General features: G+C 41.3%; 1 pseudogene; it reads left to right on the forward strand.

The window, feature by feature from the left end:
* Positions 1-1,011: 1,011 nt before the first annotated feature.
* On the forward strand, positions 1,012-14,809 carry LOC138784210 (large ribosomal subunit protein eL21-like; annotated as a pseudogene).
* The last annotated feature ends 2,076 nt before the right edge of the window (positions 14,810-16,885 follow it).

The raw sequence follows: 16,885 nt of genomic DNA on the forward strand, positions 1-16,885 counted from the left end.
CAGTCCCTGTCACAGCCATTGGAGGCAGGATCACCTCTTATTTATGCCAAAAATTAAAGTTATATTAACTTTCTTAAAGAAATGTAAAAAAAACCTTTCATAACCTGCATCCTATTTCCATATACAACAGACTGGGAAAAGCCTATACTCATGTTACGGTTATGAACTCTAGTTGGAAAATGTTGCTTTGTGAAAGCTTATAGTTCTGCACACATTGGGGGAGATTTATCAAAGTGGTGTAAAGTAGAACTGGTTCAGTTGCCCCTAGCAACCAATCAGATTCCACCTTTCATTCCTCACAGACTCTTTGGAAAATGAAAGGTGGAATCTGATTGGTTGTTAGGGGCAACTAAGACAATTCTACTTTTCACCAGTTTGATAAATCTCCCTCATTGCCTCCATTTTTTTTCTTATTCACATTCTATCTTTGTTTTTGGTTTCATGGGTAAATCCTCCCTGCTTGGTTTTCTTCTAGGCTGCATACGAAATATTGTCTGTGACCATGACAGTGAGGAGGCCGGACTCTGTGGCCACGAGGTGTGCGCAATCTGGAGCAGAAGAGGACACTACATCGGAAAATGATGACAATCACATGACATGGCAAGTTGCATCTATTACATAAGTCACATGTTGTTTTGTCACTGACCGCAGGCTTTCGACACAGTATTTTACTTATGTTTTGTTACGTTAGTCTCTTTGAACTTGTAGATCCAGACTCCTTAAAGGAGAGGTCCAGCAAAAATAAAAAAATCCTCTGCAGCCAGGGGATGGGGAACATATTAAAGAATGTATACTTACCCATCCCTGTGCCCCCCTAGTGCCGTAGCACTGCACTTGGAACCCCGACAGGCTCCTGCAGATCTTGCTGCAATGTCACGACCCAGCGGATGGAGTGCACACTCAGCAGTCAGTGACTGTAGCCGGATACCTCTGCAGTCACTGACTTGCTCAGTGAAGAATCCGTTATCCAGGTTATATCAGGAGTCGTGACTTACCAGGAAACCTTGGAAAATGAGTTCTGGTGGCGGTCAGAGAGCCAGTGATACAGTGCTGCGAGGACACAGGGACAGGTAAGTATACTTTCTTTATTATGTTACCCCCACCCCCTGTCTGCCTGGGATTCTCCTTTAAGTATTCACCTTCCACCTTTAAGTACTCAGAAATGTATACCAGAAGTGTAAAGACTATTACTTGGCTGAGGTTGTAACTGTACATGGTCGCTAATCTCAAGGTTCCTTAAAGAATGTGTAAGGTTTCCATTGCCAGAGTGAGGCAGTTGTCTTAAGCTTTACGTGCTGGATAGTCTGAAGTCCCATTGACTGTATGGTAGATGTTTTTTTTTTTTAGAATCCTCGAAGACTCCAAAGAGGAATTAATCAGCCTGGCATGAAATCTGGTCATGTGACTGATGTGGCCGTAAATTTTTCTCAGCTTTTACCTGGGGTCCTTTCAAAGAAAGAAATTCTATCTAAATGCCTCCTATTTATAATATACATAAAACCGTTTTAATTTTCCATGTGAGAGCAATTTCAAGGACTATTAATTCTATGCAAAGCAAATAGATATCAGAGTTATGCTGGAGAATTATAGGATTGTTCTTCATGAAGGCAAATAAATTAGCGGGGAAACATTAAAGGATACCTATAGGCTTCTGATATAATATTTAGTGATACCTATAAGCTTCTGATATAATATTTAGTGATTGGGGTTCTGGGTGTAGAGACCCCTTAGCAATAAAAGGGCACAAGCACCGTAGGCCCTATTCACATGTCCATAGTGTGAAATTACGGACAGAACATAGGACAAATAGATTTCAATGGCCAAGATCACACAACTGTACGTGTATTAAAAAAAAAAAAAGAAGAAGACGGATACGTCCTAGTACAGACACGCATTTGCGGCGTGAATCGCTATCTTCTATTGAGAAGCTTCTATGAAGGGGAATAATGCACAGCTGAGCTTCTGTGCCCTTTTGTTTCAGCAATTGTTAAAGGGGTTGGCCACTTTATAGTAAAAAAAAAAAAAGTTCAGTGTACAGTATTAGTAGGTGTACTCACTGTATATACTGACAGCAGCTCCCTGTATACACTATACACTGAACTATTTTACTATAAAGTTGCCAACAACAGGAACAATATTGATAATTACTTATGACTAGAGATGAGTGACTTGAATCAGAAATAATCAAATTTGTTCCAAATGAAAAAAAAAAAAAAGCTAAATCTGACCTGTTTTCTCTAACAGGAGCAGGGACTCCTTTCAACTCTAAAAGGAGCAGTGACCTCTGTAAAAGAGAAGGACTTTCTAACAAGGACAGGGACTCCTGTCAATTCTAACAGGAACAGGAATGCCTGTCAAAAGCAGAGACTTCTGTAAGTTCTAACAGAAGCAGGGACACTTCAATTTTAATTCACAGTAACCACTGTCAAAGACAGAATCAGAATCTCCTGTCACTTTAAGCAGGAGCAGGACATGTCCTATTTTTTCGCGGTGCAAATTGCGGTGGGGTCGCCCCACGTATTGTGTAAATGTCTGCATTCACTTTAATGGTTCCTAAAATTGTCAAAGGTCACAGATCTTAGTCTTGGGGTAAGTTGTTAGGCACATACTTTACCCGGGGGATAAAATGTAGACAAGGAGAGGAACGTTGGCTATGTGTGTAGAGCTATAAGCTCTGTGCTCCCCTATCAGTGGTTTGGGGGTCATATGTATCTCCTTGGTCCGGTACATAGGTCCACATATTATTGTGGACAAGCAGCGCCAGGAATGTCATTACAATTTTAGAATCTGTTAATAGACTCCAAACCGTATCGCTATGACTGATATAGACGTTTTCCCTTTAAATTCTTGAAAAAAAATAATTCGGGGAAAATATATAGAAGCCATATCTGCATATAACAAGCCAACTACTAAAGTGCAGCCTGCAGGCAAAACTTCTCTTTAATTAATGTTATCCCGGTGCTGAATCCATAATGTATTCATTACAATTCCATCCCTGGAAATAATCACACTGTCCCTTTAACTGCTACTTTTCCTTTGAATGATATTGTCACTTCCCATCAGCAGAAGCAGAAGTAATGGAAGTCCACTGGGCAATGGTGATCTGAGCAGGTAGTCAGGGGGGGCTGGTGATGCCGTCCATTAATTTCTATTACAATCCAGCCCACAGGGCTCTAATATATTCAGAGCGAGCTGCACATATTAGTAGCTGAGCTCAGATGGTAACAGCGTTAGAGAAGAGCCTGTAGGCAGGTCCTAGTGTCCACTGGCATTCACCGCCTCCTATCCTTGGCTATTCTGTCCCTCTGCTTGTATAAACTATGGAATTACTAGACAGAGATCACATAACAGGGCAACGGCTTCTAAATGGCTTTAACAGTGGAGAGATCTAAATGCAGAACAGAAATACAGGAAATTACTTTTACAATGATTACTACATGCACATGATAAAATTATAGTAATCTGTGGCTGTGGAGGTGCAAGATTGTCGTATATTTTTGAACCATACACTATACGCATACATATATTTATATAGTCCCTTTGCTGTGACAGGAACTGCAGGGCTGCACAAGCCCCAGTCCCAGCACATAGTTACATATTACATATTGCTAGTACTGCAGCAATATGTACTGAGCCTCCCCTGATGTCTATCCTATTGCATGTTGGCATTAGAATAGACTTTGGGAATCTGTAGGGAGACCTGCAACCTCCACAGGTTAACCAATAGGATAGATAGCAGGGGAGGATAAGTATCACTTAGGTTGCAGGCAGCAGTTCTAGCGATACCAGTATGTAACTGTGCTGCCCTGCAGTTCCCAACACAGCCATTGGTGGCAGCAGAGAAGATGTATCGTCCCATCCTGCTCCCAATCAATGTAAAAAAAAAAAAGAAGTTTTTTTTATAATAAAGTAAAACTTTTGAAGAAATGTTATAAGAAGAAAAAATTTGGGGTCACGTGGAATTCATCTTCAGTTTAGGATTATCAAATATTTTGAACCAGTGATAACTGAAAGACACAAAGGGGGAGATTTATCAAACATGGTGTAAAGTGAAACTGGCTCAGTTGCCCCTAGCAACCAATCAGATTCCGCCTTTCATTTTCCAAAGAGTCTGTGAGGAATGAAAGGTGGAATCTGATTGGTTGCTAGGGGCAACAGAGCCAGTTTCACTTTACACCATGTTTGATAAATCTCCCCCAATAGGTATATAGGTACTTATCTAGTGTTAACTTGTATGTACTGTCCTGTGTACTTCAGCGCCATGTTTGATGTGTGCGTTCGTTGATGTGGCTTGCCATTAATTTTCGTTTGATCATACATTATTGAATGATTCCAGAACTATATTTTTTACGGTAGATTCACACATATCGCATTCCAAATAGATTTCACAATGCGAGTTTCTCGCAGAGAAATCCGTTGCGATACTGACTTCTATTATAGTCTATGGTATTCCATTTTTGCAGTGGATTTTAAATCTGCTGTTAGAATATCATACCATAGACTTGTAACAATTAACTACTTAGCTCGCCAAACCATGCTTACCTGTCCGTGTTCCACTGGTGCGATCCCGCATGCTTCTCTCGGTCTTGCCACAGCCAGTGATTGGCTGAGGGGGCAGAGCAGAGACCCAGAAAAGCATGCAGGAGCGCATTGGTGGAACAAGGACAGGTAAGCATGGTCTCGGGAGCTAAGTAGTTAATTTTTACAAGTCTATAGCTCTGCGGAAGAATTTACTGACAAAATAAAGTGCCATAGACTTTAATAGAAATCAGTATCACAGCACCCTTAGATGGCACATGAAAGTTTTTACTGTATGAAAAAGAAAATCATGGCATGCAGTATTTCCTGGCATGCCATACCATGTGTGGCAGGAAGTGGTGTTTTTTCCCCCCAATCTGACACAGAGCTCTCTGCTGCCACCTCTGTCCATGTCAGGAACTGTCCAGAGTAGTAGAGATTTTTTAGATTTGCGTCTGCTTTGGACAGTTCCTGACATGGACAGAGGTGGCAGCAGAGAGCACTATGTTAGACTGCAGAGAATACACCACTTCCTGCAGGACACACAGTAGCTGATAAGTACTGGAAGACTAACAATTTTTAAATAGAAATAAATTACATTGGTGGATTTGAAAGTTAACTTTATTTTTGCTTTAGTTCCCCTTTAATGCTTTAGTATTAAAACTGAACTATCCCTTTAAGTTGCTCTAGGATCTTATAAGCTTATTTCCAGAGCGCCGGTTTATGGGTTTGCCATTTGCACGGTGTCCTTTGGATTTATTTACTAGCGAATCAACACGCAACAAATGGAGATGCCTGTGTAAGATTACCGCCAGATAATCTCCTCAATAAGAGCCAAAAGTGTCCACTCTTAAAGGGAAATTGTCATCCTTGAAGGCGATCATATAAATATCAGATACACGCAGCGAATAAAATAGACTATGAAGGCAAAATACAGTCATATGCTAGAAAGAGTGCCTGGCCTATTTATAAGGCTCTGTTCACACTAACGATGCAGTAGTGACAGATGGGCTGGATCTTTTGGCAGACTGATCTCATTGGTGCCATTGACTTACACTGGGATCTGTCACGTTGCTGCTTATTCTTGAAGCATATTGAATCATCATCTCTGAACAGCGAAGAAAATATGATTATTATTGAATTATTTCCCACTGCTGCAGACGAGAGACGTGACGCTGCCTGGTATTGTACTAAACATGTAATCTGATCACTCTCTATAAATCACTAACATCACCCGGGAATATTCAGGCATTTTGTTAAGAAGCAATGCTGTGTGGTGTTTTTTCCCCTCTTTCTCTCGGGGTTAATAAGCGGAGCTGTGGCCGAGCTCGCTTTACCTAGATACAGTCACTTATTTTTGATATGCCCCAAAGCATGCATGACACTTATTAAAATAGAATGGCGCCTAAGCCTGAGTACAGCAGCGGTATCAGATTTCAGCAGCTCTGTGTGATACATGAAGATGCAACATCCACACAGAATGGATTAAAAAGACCTGTTTATATTTAGATGGATAGTATGTGAGATAGTGCGGGGGGCACGGGGAGACACCGAACATGTTACTTTAGGTTTTAAAAAATATAAATAGAATTTTAATAGTGTCATGTAGTATAGCAGTGTAGTGTGTACAATAAATAAATAAATAAATAAATAAAATAAAGCTATCTATCTATCTATCTATCTATCTATCTCTCTATCTATCTCCTATCTATCTATCTATCTATCTATCTATCTATCTATCTATTATCTATCATCTATCTATCTATCTCCTATCTATCTATCTATCTATCTATCTATCTATCTATCTATCTATCTATCTATTATCTATCTATCTATCTATCATCTATCTATCTATCTCCTATCTATCTATCTATCTCTCTATCTATCTATCTATCTATCTATCTATCTATCTATCTATCTATCTGTCTTCTATCTATCTATCTATCTATCTATCATCTATCTATCTATCTATCTATCTCCTATCTATCTATCTCCTATCTATCTATCTATCTATCTATCTATCTATCTATCTATCTATCTCCTATCTATCTATCTATCTATCTATCTATCTATCTATCTCCTATCTATCTATCTATCTATCTATCTATCTATCTTCTATCTCTCTATATCTATCTACCTATCTATCTATCTAATATCTATCTATCTCCTATCTATCTATCTATCTATCTATCTATCTTTTATATATCTATCTATCTTCTATCTATCTCTATCTATCTATCTCTATCTATTATCTATCTATCTATCTATCTATCTATCTATCTATCTATCTATCTATCTATCTATCTATCTATCTATCTATCTATCTATCTTCTATCTATCTATCTATCTATTATCTATCTATCTATCCTCTATCTATCTATCTATCTATCTATCTATCTATCTATCTATCTATCTATCTCCTATCTATCTATCTATCTATCTATCTATCTATCTATCTATCTATATATCTATCTATCTATCTATCTATCTATCTATTATCTATCTATCTATCCTCTATCTATCTATCTATCTATCTATCTATCTATCTATCTCCTATCTATCTATCTATCTATCTATCTATCTATCTATCTATCTATCTCCTATCTGCCTGTCTGCCTATATATAAACTACAATTTAGAAAATTTCACTAATGGACTCTAGCAATAAATTTTAAAAGTAAAATTAAAGAGCAGATGGAGAGTCCCTTTAAATAAGCATAATGGGCCCTACACACAAAACTTAAATCATCACTTTTGCTGATAGGAACAAAACAGAACAATTTGATACCAACATCCGTCATTAACCCCTTCCCTGCCTGCGGTGTAATAGTACAGCATGATAACCAGGTCATTGCCTTGAAGTGTCATGTTGCAGTGATGCTGGGAGCACAGCAGCGGTATCCGCACCATCACCTGCAGGAGACAGCGGTGTTTGACAGCTGACATCTCGCTGCAGCAGCCAGTATCACAGATAACTCCAATCTGAGCCATTAAACCCCTTAGACGCCATGGTTAATGACAGTTCCATTTGTCATCCATTTGGAAGCCCCAGGAATGGCTGCTGATGGGTTGCTATGGTACCATAGGACTAGTCCCTAAAGCCACTACCGCTAAATTCTTATTAAGCCATATTTAATAAGCGTCTGTCAGTTCTACACTACACGGGGGAAGTTCAGGTTTTAAAAGAAAAAAATAAAAGAAGAAAAATAATAAGGAAGGATTCTATTTAGCAAAAATTGGTGACAACTAGAGATGAGCTAGTACACTTGTTTAAAGAGGACCTGTCACCCCCGGTGCTGGGGTGACAGGCTCCCGACCCCCGCTAGAGCCCCTTATACTTGAGAATGAATGGTGAGTCCGACCCTCCATTCATTCTCTATATCAAGTAAGTATGAGGGGCTCTAGCGGGGTCGGGAGCCTGTCACCCCGGCAGGAGGGTGACAGGTCCTCTTTAAGTGTACTATTCGCTCAAGGATCAGGATGCTCAAAAGTACTCGATGCTCCGAGTACTGTGTAGTACTTAGAAAGTCTCCTTGCTTCATATTTGGCGGCTAAAATTAGTAAATAAACATGCGGGGAAGAGACTGGGAGATCCTGCTATGCCTCATGGCTACTGGTTTAGCAGTGATTGGCTGACCGCATCAGGTGACCTGGGTGTATATAGACCCAGGTCACCTGATGCTTGACTCACTTGCAGTCTATTAGCTGTGAGGAAGAGCTGCTGGAGCAGAGACAGAGATAGTGAAGGGCTTAGTGTGGTTAGGTAGGCGACTGATAATAATAATGCCTTTATTTGTCTAACTCCAACTGGTCTCTGTCCCAGTATACAGATACCAATAGTGGCACAGTATACTGGTACTGGTATATACAGTAGCTAGTATATGCAGTTGTATACTGTGCTACAGTTTGTGCTATGTACGCAGTAGGAATACTAGCATTAATCTGCAACTTCCCAAAAGTGCTTTTTAGGACTAGTGTATACTTGTTTGACACAGAAAAAAAAAGCACCCGTTTTAATGTCCTGATCTAGGCATGTCCGGTCCCTTGATCTGTTGGTCTCTTAGTGCCGGTATTTGGTGTAAAACAACTTTTATTTTGGCAGCATGGCGCATCAGGGTGTCAATGAGGCGGGGCCTAGAGCATCCGCGCCCCAGGCCTGCAGCACCTCACTTCCTGCCTCTTTTTCAGCACGCTCTTGATTTGGATGAAAGTGGGGAGAGAGATGCTGCAGGCCTAGGGCACGAATGCTCTAGGCCCGCCTCATTGGCACCCCGCTGTGCTGCTTTAATAAAAGTTTCACACTGAATACCGGCCCCAAGATACAGGAAGACTCCGGGACCGAACAATATCCCTTTAAAAGGTGGCTAACACCTTTTAATTTTTGCGCCTTTTCATTTCCACAATAGTCAGTAGCACGTTCCTTTACGGCTGCTGAAAAATGAGATTTTTTGCATCAAATAAAACAATGCTATTGGCTGACAAATAAGTATACGTTCATCCGATTTGCAGGGCCATTGTTTTTTGTTCTTACGAACATTCAATCTGTCAATAATCGACCCATGTAAAATGCTCTTTACTTTTAAGTCCAGAGAGTTAAGTCCTCCTAAAGAAAACTCTTCGTCACCCATCCCTTCTTGAACAAAATGGCTAAACCGAATTTTTACGGTACGATTCAAGGTTTTCTATGTGTTTTGTTTTTTTGTTGTTTTTATTTCACGATCAATGGTTTTAAGTGCAGCGATACAAGAATAGATGATATTCATGTATTATCTCATTTACTTCCTATCCATGTTTTAGGCTAATAAAACCTTATCAATCCATTACATTGCCGAATATTGATGGGTCCTGCTAATGCGCCGCAAGTGTAAAATCTCTATATAAACAATCCTCTCAATTACACATCCAGCCGCCATCGAAGTAATTGCGCTCTTATGCGTCCGTTTTATGGAAACTTATGCCGCTCTTCACTTATTTTTATTGTCCGTGTTGCCATAGTGACACAGTGTGACAACAAAAATCTATAATGACCAATCCGGGCACTTCTCATATACTGTGATCTGAAACAGTGTGAGGCCGGGTTTAATAAGCAGCGGTTATCAATTTACTTTGTGGTGGAAATAGAGTGCAGCGGCTTTACAAATCCTAGGGTTTGCTGAACCTAACATTTGAAACCTGTGATTTTTTTTTATCAGTAGCACAGGATTACCAGCATGATATTAATAAAAGTGGACAGCAAAAGGCACATTGTGCTATCCTAGAAAGATGAGATACATTTGTTATTATGTTTTTTTCCAGCATTGAATTAAATCTGATAGGAATCATAGCTGGAATAATAGATAAAAATGATTTAATTAAAGAAAAAAATCAACAGAACAATACGTTTTTCTTGTTATTTATCAAATGCGTGACACCTGAGAACAAGAAACTATGTCTGGTCTTATACAAACATTTATCAATGTGAGTCATTTCTTACAATCACAGCTCGGCTTTCCTTAGTCAAATTGATAAATCTGGGCCGTAGTTTGCAAAATTGGACATAACATGAACATGAGGCTTTTTTCTGTTACTTCCCACCCACAGGTTCCTTTAGGGTATGTTCACACTGAGCAAATACGGAGGAATTCTGCGGCGTGCTCAGTATCCCGCTGTGAGCGAATGAGAGTGCGCACTCTCCTCCGCTGCCGCCGCTCTCCGCTCAAAGAAGTGACATGTAACTTCTTTGAGCGGAGAGCGGCGGCTGCAGAGGAGCGTGCGCTCTATCATAGACAGGCTATGGGACACTGAGACAGGCGGGAAACCCTTATGGTTTTTTAGATTTTAAAACGCTCTGGAGTTTTTGCTAGGCAGAAAGAAACCTGTACTCATCTCCCCCAATTCCTCAACGCTGACGTTCTCATGGTACCTCAACCTGGTACTCTGTACCTACTGCCAGTCTACAAGGTAGCCACCTCTCAGTCAATCATTGGTTGAGGTTGGACACTAGTGTAGCCAGTGATTGGCTGAATGGCCACTTCCTTGTGTCAAGACCTAGCCCAGGAATAGCTGCACATTGGGACTGGAAACCATCAAATGGCTGCAGTGAGGGATCAGGGAAGGTGAGTAAGCCTTAAGTTTGTTTAAGTCTTTCTGGGATGTAAAAAATCATTACGGGCGCCTGCACAGTGCCGCGTTGCACTCTTGGACCCTGCCTGTTTTCTGAGCTCCCCGTGGGCTACGTCACAACCCGGCTGACGGGCTCCCCACTTAGCCAGTTAATGACTGGGGTGAAACATGGCTGTAGTCACTGATTGGCTGAGCGGGCTAAATCCCACCACTCTGTGACATGGGTCCCAGGTCGTGACTCCTGACTTACCTGGAAGCCGGAAGAAGATGACAGCTGTCGGGGTCCGGGAGCTCCATGATGTGGTGCAAAGCGGGCTCAGGACTGGAAAGCATATTGTCTTTTTCAATTTACCCCCTCCCCTTGCCTGAAGTGGTTTCTTACCCCCCACCCCCCCTCTCCAGGCAACCCGTGGTAAACACAGACAACCTCCCATCTATCTCCTAAGTATCCCTAACTGAATGTATGCCTATAGAGTATAAAGATAGACATTTTCTACATATTGGAAGTCAGACTGGTCAGGATCTGGTAGCCTCTGTTCAGCTGACAGCTATCTAAGGCTATGCTCCCATTATTTTCCCTTATACTCGCAGTATATGTTAGCAACCAGCCAAAAAAGGTTGCTGATGTATATGCCTATGTTCACACTACGTAAGAGACTGGCTGTTCACGGAATGACTGGTCTCTGAAAAGGTACCCTCCGGATGATCTTTAGCGCTGCAGAGTTCTGATGTGGCCGCATCCCTGCGCGTCCGCTTCAGAACTCCCCACTGCACACTATGGAGCGTGCGGCCGGAGCCGCTCTCTCCATAGTGTGCACTGACAGGGTTTTCTGCGGCCGCTATTCAATACTGACATGTCAGGTTTTTTTACTGTGCCGCTAGAGATCCCGGCCGGAGTGTATATCCTGTGTATACACTCCGGCCGGGATTCTCTCAGAAGGCAGCACTACGTAAGTTCCGTGGGAATCACGGCCGTTGTAACAACGGCCGTGATTCCCATGGAACTTACTTTGTGTGAACATAGCCTATCACGGCATACTCCAAATAGGCCATTTGGTGTAATAGAATGATGTCGTCCACTAATCACAAACTTTAGTCCATTTTCCAAACATATGTATTTTGTGAGACTCACTAGCCACCAAATGAATGTGTGAAATGCTACCAACTTTGCTTTATAGGAAAAGCCCTTTAAATGCTCTTTATTTTAGTTGTGAATATAGTTATTTTGCATGTTCACAGCTCCAGATGAACTTCTTAGCCCTTAGGGAAGAATTAGACCACCCAATGTGCCAACAGCATCTAGGGCTCCGATCATGGGAAAAGGTTTCTCTATTGTCTTCATTTGGCTGAAATAACATGGGTGGTACTCCCAATGGTAACCTTTGGACCATGATTCTTCTGCTTAAATATCTACTAAACACATATTATTAATAAAATAATTACATTCTAGTGTGTTTAGGCCTTCATCAAATATCATAGCCGGGTGTGTGAATCACATTCATGTTGGGACTAGTGATGATAAGAAGAATAATACCGTCTGAGTATGTGGTTGTCTTCTTGAGTTCTTGGCGCTATAGATCATAGGAAGACAACCCAGTAGAAAAATATCCATTACTATTGAATTACATTGAAATCATTGATATGTCTACAAGTTTCAGGCCATGCTAATAATGACAGTGATAGTAACCCCACCCTAACCTACAGATGGGAGCAATTAATAAATACATATTACTAAGGCGAATACTTGAGGCCACTCTAAAAGAAACATGTAAAAAAAGCTTACACAACCTTACAATAATAAAAAATACATTGGCTAAATAATAGGAAATCTGAAACCCAATCCACCTAGATATTGATATACTAACTCCAGAATATAGAAACAAGATGGTGGCTCCTCACCCGAAATGAGAGGTTGAAGGGGTTTTCCAGCAAAGAAAAATTTGTATAAACTGATGCATTTTATGAAATTAGAGTAGCTTCACACGTACCAGATCCGTAGGGGATTTCTTGCTGCAAATTCGCAGGGAGACCCTCTGCGGATCCTGTACTGTGAAGCTGAATCAGTCCCATACACGCAGCAGATCCGCTGCGTGTATGGGAACCCCCCTTCGCCCGCAGCCTCGGCCCCTTTAACCCCCCGGCCACCCGAATGCCCGCCCGCAGCCCCGGCCCTGAGCATCCATAACCTGCTCAGCACTGTGGCTGCGTGCAACGCTCCCGGCTCCCCTCGCTCCTCATCAGCCAATCAGTGCTGCCTGATTAGCTGATGGGGAGCAAGGGGAGCTGGGAGGGTCGCACAGAGCCGCAGCGCCGAGCAGGTAATGTATGCTCGGGGCCGGGGGCGGGCTGGCTAAAGGGGCCGGGGCTGTGAGGTGTAGGCGGCCTTCAGGGGGGTTAAAGGGGCCAGGTCCCATTCAGCTTCAGGGTACAAACCCACTTGACGTATTTGCTGCGTGAATCAGTCTTAAAAATAAGCAGGCAAAACGCAGGTTGGCTTTATACAATTGTTCTGCGTTAAAATACGCAATTGCGTATTTTTGAAGTGTGAAGCTACATGCGTTTTTCGCACAGATTGTTAACAACTGATGCTTTGCTAACAACAAGCTTCACGCTTCAAAAATACGCAATTGCGTATTTTAACGCAGAACAATTGTATAAAGCCAACCTGCGTTTGGCCTGCTTATTTTTAAGACTGATTCACGCAGCAAATACGTCAAGTGGGTTTGTACCCTTACAGTACAGGATCCGCAGCGGGTCTCGCTGCAAATTCACAGCGAGAAATCCGCTGCGGATCCGGTATGTGTAAAGCTACCCTTAAACATATTTCAATTGTACAAGAGAATGTTCTCATTGAGACATGTACTGTATGCGCTTACAAATCCGTCTTAGGAAATCCACTAAGAAGGTGGTCACACATGCTCAGTTCAAATGGAATCTTCTGCTCTGTTCCAGAATAAATCGCTGTTTATTCTCTACTGTGTATGTTAGCATGGGCGATTGTGAGAGAGTGTGTATATGTTGCATGGTACAGATAAGACAGGAAACCAGAAAGTGATTAGATCCATGGGGGAGAAGAACAGTACAGTGATGTAGGGCTTTCAAATAACAATACGTTTGTACATATATCTGGTGCATATTTGATTTTACCAACTTTGTTACCAATCTTTCTTTGTGGGAAACCCCCTACATATGTTTTATACAAGTCACTGTGGTGAGAAGTGACAAACCTTGACATCTGACCTTAATACATTGTCACTTACCAGGATCAGAACAGTTGCCTCCAGTGTCAGTCATGCATCCTAGATTCCTAGCTTTCATATACAGTGTATACAGTATATCACAGCTAGTCACCATGCTGTATTCCAGAAACCCCAGCTTACTGTTACTATGTTACTATTTCCATATGGTTATATGGCGCTTGTTACATGCCAGGCATTTACATAAGTCAGTGCTAGCTTGCAATTCTTTGCTGTTTTAGAGATTGCTTGAGATTCCTGTTCTGTATGTGATAATGAGGAAGAAGCTGCTGGAAAGTCATCTATAAAAAATTACCAGAAGGGAAGACAATATGAGCTCAGCCTCTTCTTCCCTGTAGAATGATGTCTGCACAGGTCACAGAGCATGCCTAATATCCTGTCCCATAAAAGGTTCTGGAGATCTTGACTGTATGGGGCTTGCTGTAAAGCATATCAATAAATGCTATTAAAACAGCTTATGCAAAACAGTCATCTTTAAGGTGCAAAAATACCGAACACAAGAGGAAAAGGTGCAGAAGTATATTTTCTCCAGACCCTTCCGTAAATATTGAGTCGTCCCTTTGTCAAAATACATTCGCATCTACAAGAAGGTGATATTGTGGACATAAAGGGTATGGACACCATCCAAAAAGGCATGCCACATAAATGTTACCATGATCTATAATGTTACACAACATGCTGTGGGTATAATTGGGAACAAGCAGATCAAGGGTAAGATCCCTGCCAAGAGAATCAATGTCCATGTGGCGCATATTCGCCACTCCAAGAGCAGAGACAGCTTGTCAAGGAGAAGAAGAAAATGAAGCCAAGGAGAAGGGCACCTGGGTGGAATTGAAGCGTCAGCCAGCCCAACCAAGTAAAACTCACTTTGTCCGCACTTACGGAAAGGAACCTGAGCTCCTTGATCCAATTCCCTATAAGTTCGCGGCATGATGTGTCACTATTAAAGCATTGTTTTTTGGGGCGGAAATAAATAAATAATAATAATAATATATATATATATATATACATACACAGTATATATAATATATATATAATATATATATGTATATATATATATATATATATATATATATATATATATCTTACAACTACCAATCATGAATTTATCCAGTAGTTTAGATTCTACCTTTTTGCAGTTATGTAGAGTCACTATGTAATACAACTTTATTACAGTTTACACTACATAAATAGGCTGCAAAGTCCATTACTTAATTTATCCCATTCTGGATTCCATGTTAATGACTCTGTTAATACTTTTATATGCATTACAGATTTTATTCCAGTGTAAAATGTAGCAGTAACATGAAAAGCTGAAATAAACAGATGCTTTACACATAGAGAAATATAAAAACCAAAGAAATTCTTCCACGGTCTGGGAACTCCTATGTCAGTAGGTGGATAGAGATTGTAAGGACAAAATAATAGTTTTCAGGAAATATGAGCATTCGGGGAATTATACAAATAAGCCGGAGGAAGTCTGTGAAAAAAATTATCCTTGTTAAAGTTAATTTGTAGCAGAGCAGACAACAAAAGAAGCAACGGCCCGGCCTGTGTAATGGCAATAACAGCCCAGATGGAAGAGGAAAACAGGTGCTGCTGGGAGAGTCCATTTTATTATTACTGGATGTGGCAGAGGATAGCAAGAAACTGACTGAGCACACACATGATCGAACGGGATCTATGTGACCCAACACCCCCCTCCCCCCACCAGCCACAGACGCAAAGAATGGTTAAAATTGAAGAAACATGTGATCTGTTCTCTTGTGTGGAATGTTATGTGATTTATTCTACTGTGGTGAGTGTAATACCATTGGTTCTCCTCTGTAGAGTGTCATGTGGTTGGTTCTCCTCTGTAGAGTGTCATGTGATTAGTTCTCCTGTGTAGAGTGTCATGTGATTAGTTCTCCTGTGTAGAGTGTCATGTGATTGGTTCTCCTCTGTAGAGTGTCATGTGATTAGTTCTCCTGTGTAGAGTGTCATGTGATTAGTTCTCCTGTGTAGAGTGTCATGTGATTGGTTCTCCTCTGTAGAGTGTCATGTGATTAGTTCTCCTGTGTAGAGTGTCATGTGATTAGTTCTCCTGTGTAGAGTGTCATGTGATTTGGTTCTCCTGTGTGGAGTGTTATGAGATTGGTTCTCCTCTGTAGAGTGTCATGTGATTGGTTCTACTGTGTGGAGTGTCATGTGATTGATTCTCCTCTGTATAGTGTCATGTGATTGGTTCTCCTGTGTAGAGTGTCAAGTGATTGGTTCTCCTTTTAAAGCATCATGTGATTGGCTTTCCTCTGTAGAGTGTCATGTGATTGGTTCCCCTGTGTACAGTGCCATGTGGTTGTTTCTAATCTGTAGAGTGCCGTGTGGTGTGTGCACCTCTGTAGAGTGCCATGTGGTTGTTTCTAATCTGTAGAGTGCCATAGGGTGTGTACTCCTCTGTAGAGTGTCATGTGGTTGGTTCCCCTGTGTAGAGTGTCATGTGATTAGTTCTCCTCTGTAGAGTGCCATGTGGTTGGTGCTTCTCTGTAGAGTGCCATGTGATTGGTTCTCCTTTGTAGAGTGCCATGTGGTTGGTTCTCCTCCGTAGAGTGTCATGTGATTGGTTCTCCGGTATGAAGTGTCACATTATGCTCATATACCTGTCCTTAAGACATATAAAAAGTTTTGATCAGTCGGGGCCTGGATTTGCAGACTGCACTCAATACTAGGTATAGCCAGGAGAAGTGCTATATCTGCCTGGCTGCAGGAGAGGGTCTCCATAGACATACAAGGAAGACCATGTCCTACAGTAAGACAGAAATGGCAGCAAACTGGGTAGTGAAATGCTTAGCCTTGTGCTTCTCCTGGCTATATTAACTTCCAGACACTGACTGAATAAACCATTGAAATGTCTCTAGCACATGTCAAGAGTTTAAAGTGATAGTGCCCATTTTAATTATGTCCCTAAACCAATACCCCAAACTCAAAGCAGTGTGGTTCCAATTTCAAGGATTAAATATTATTTAGCTGAAA

This window comes from Dendropsophus ebraccatus, chromosome 2, assembly GCF_027789765.1.
Source record: "Dendropsophus ebraccatus isolate aDenEbr1 chromosome 2, aDenEbr1.pat, whole genome shotgun sequence".
In the NCBI taxonomy this organism is placed as follows: domain Eukaryota; kingdom Metazoa; phylum Chordata; class Amphibia; order Anura; family Hylidae; genus Dendropsophus; species Dendropsophus ebraccatus.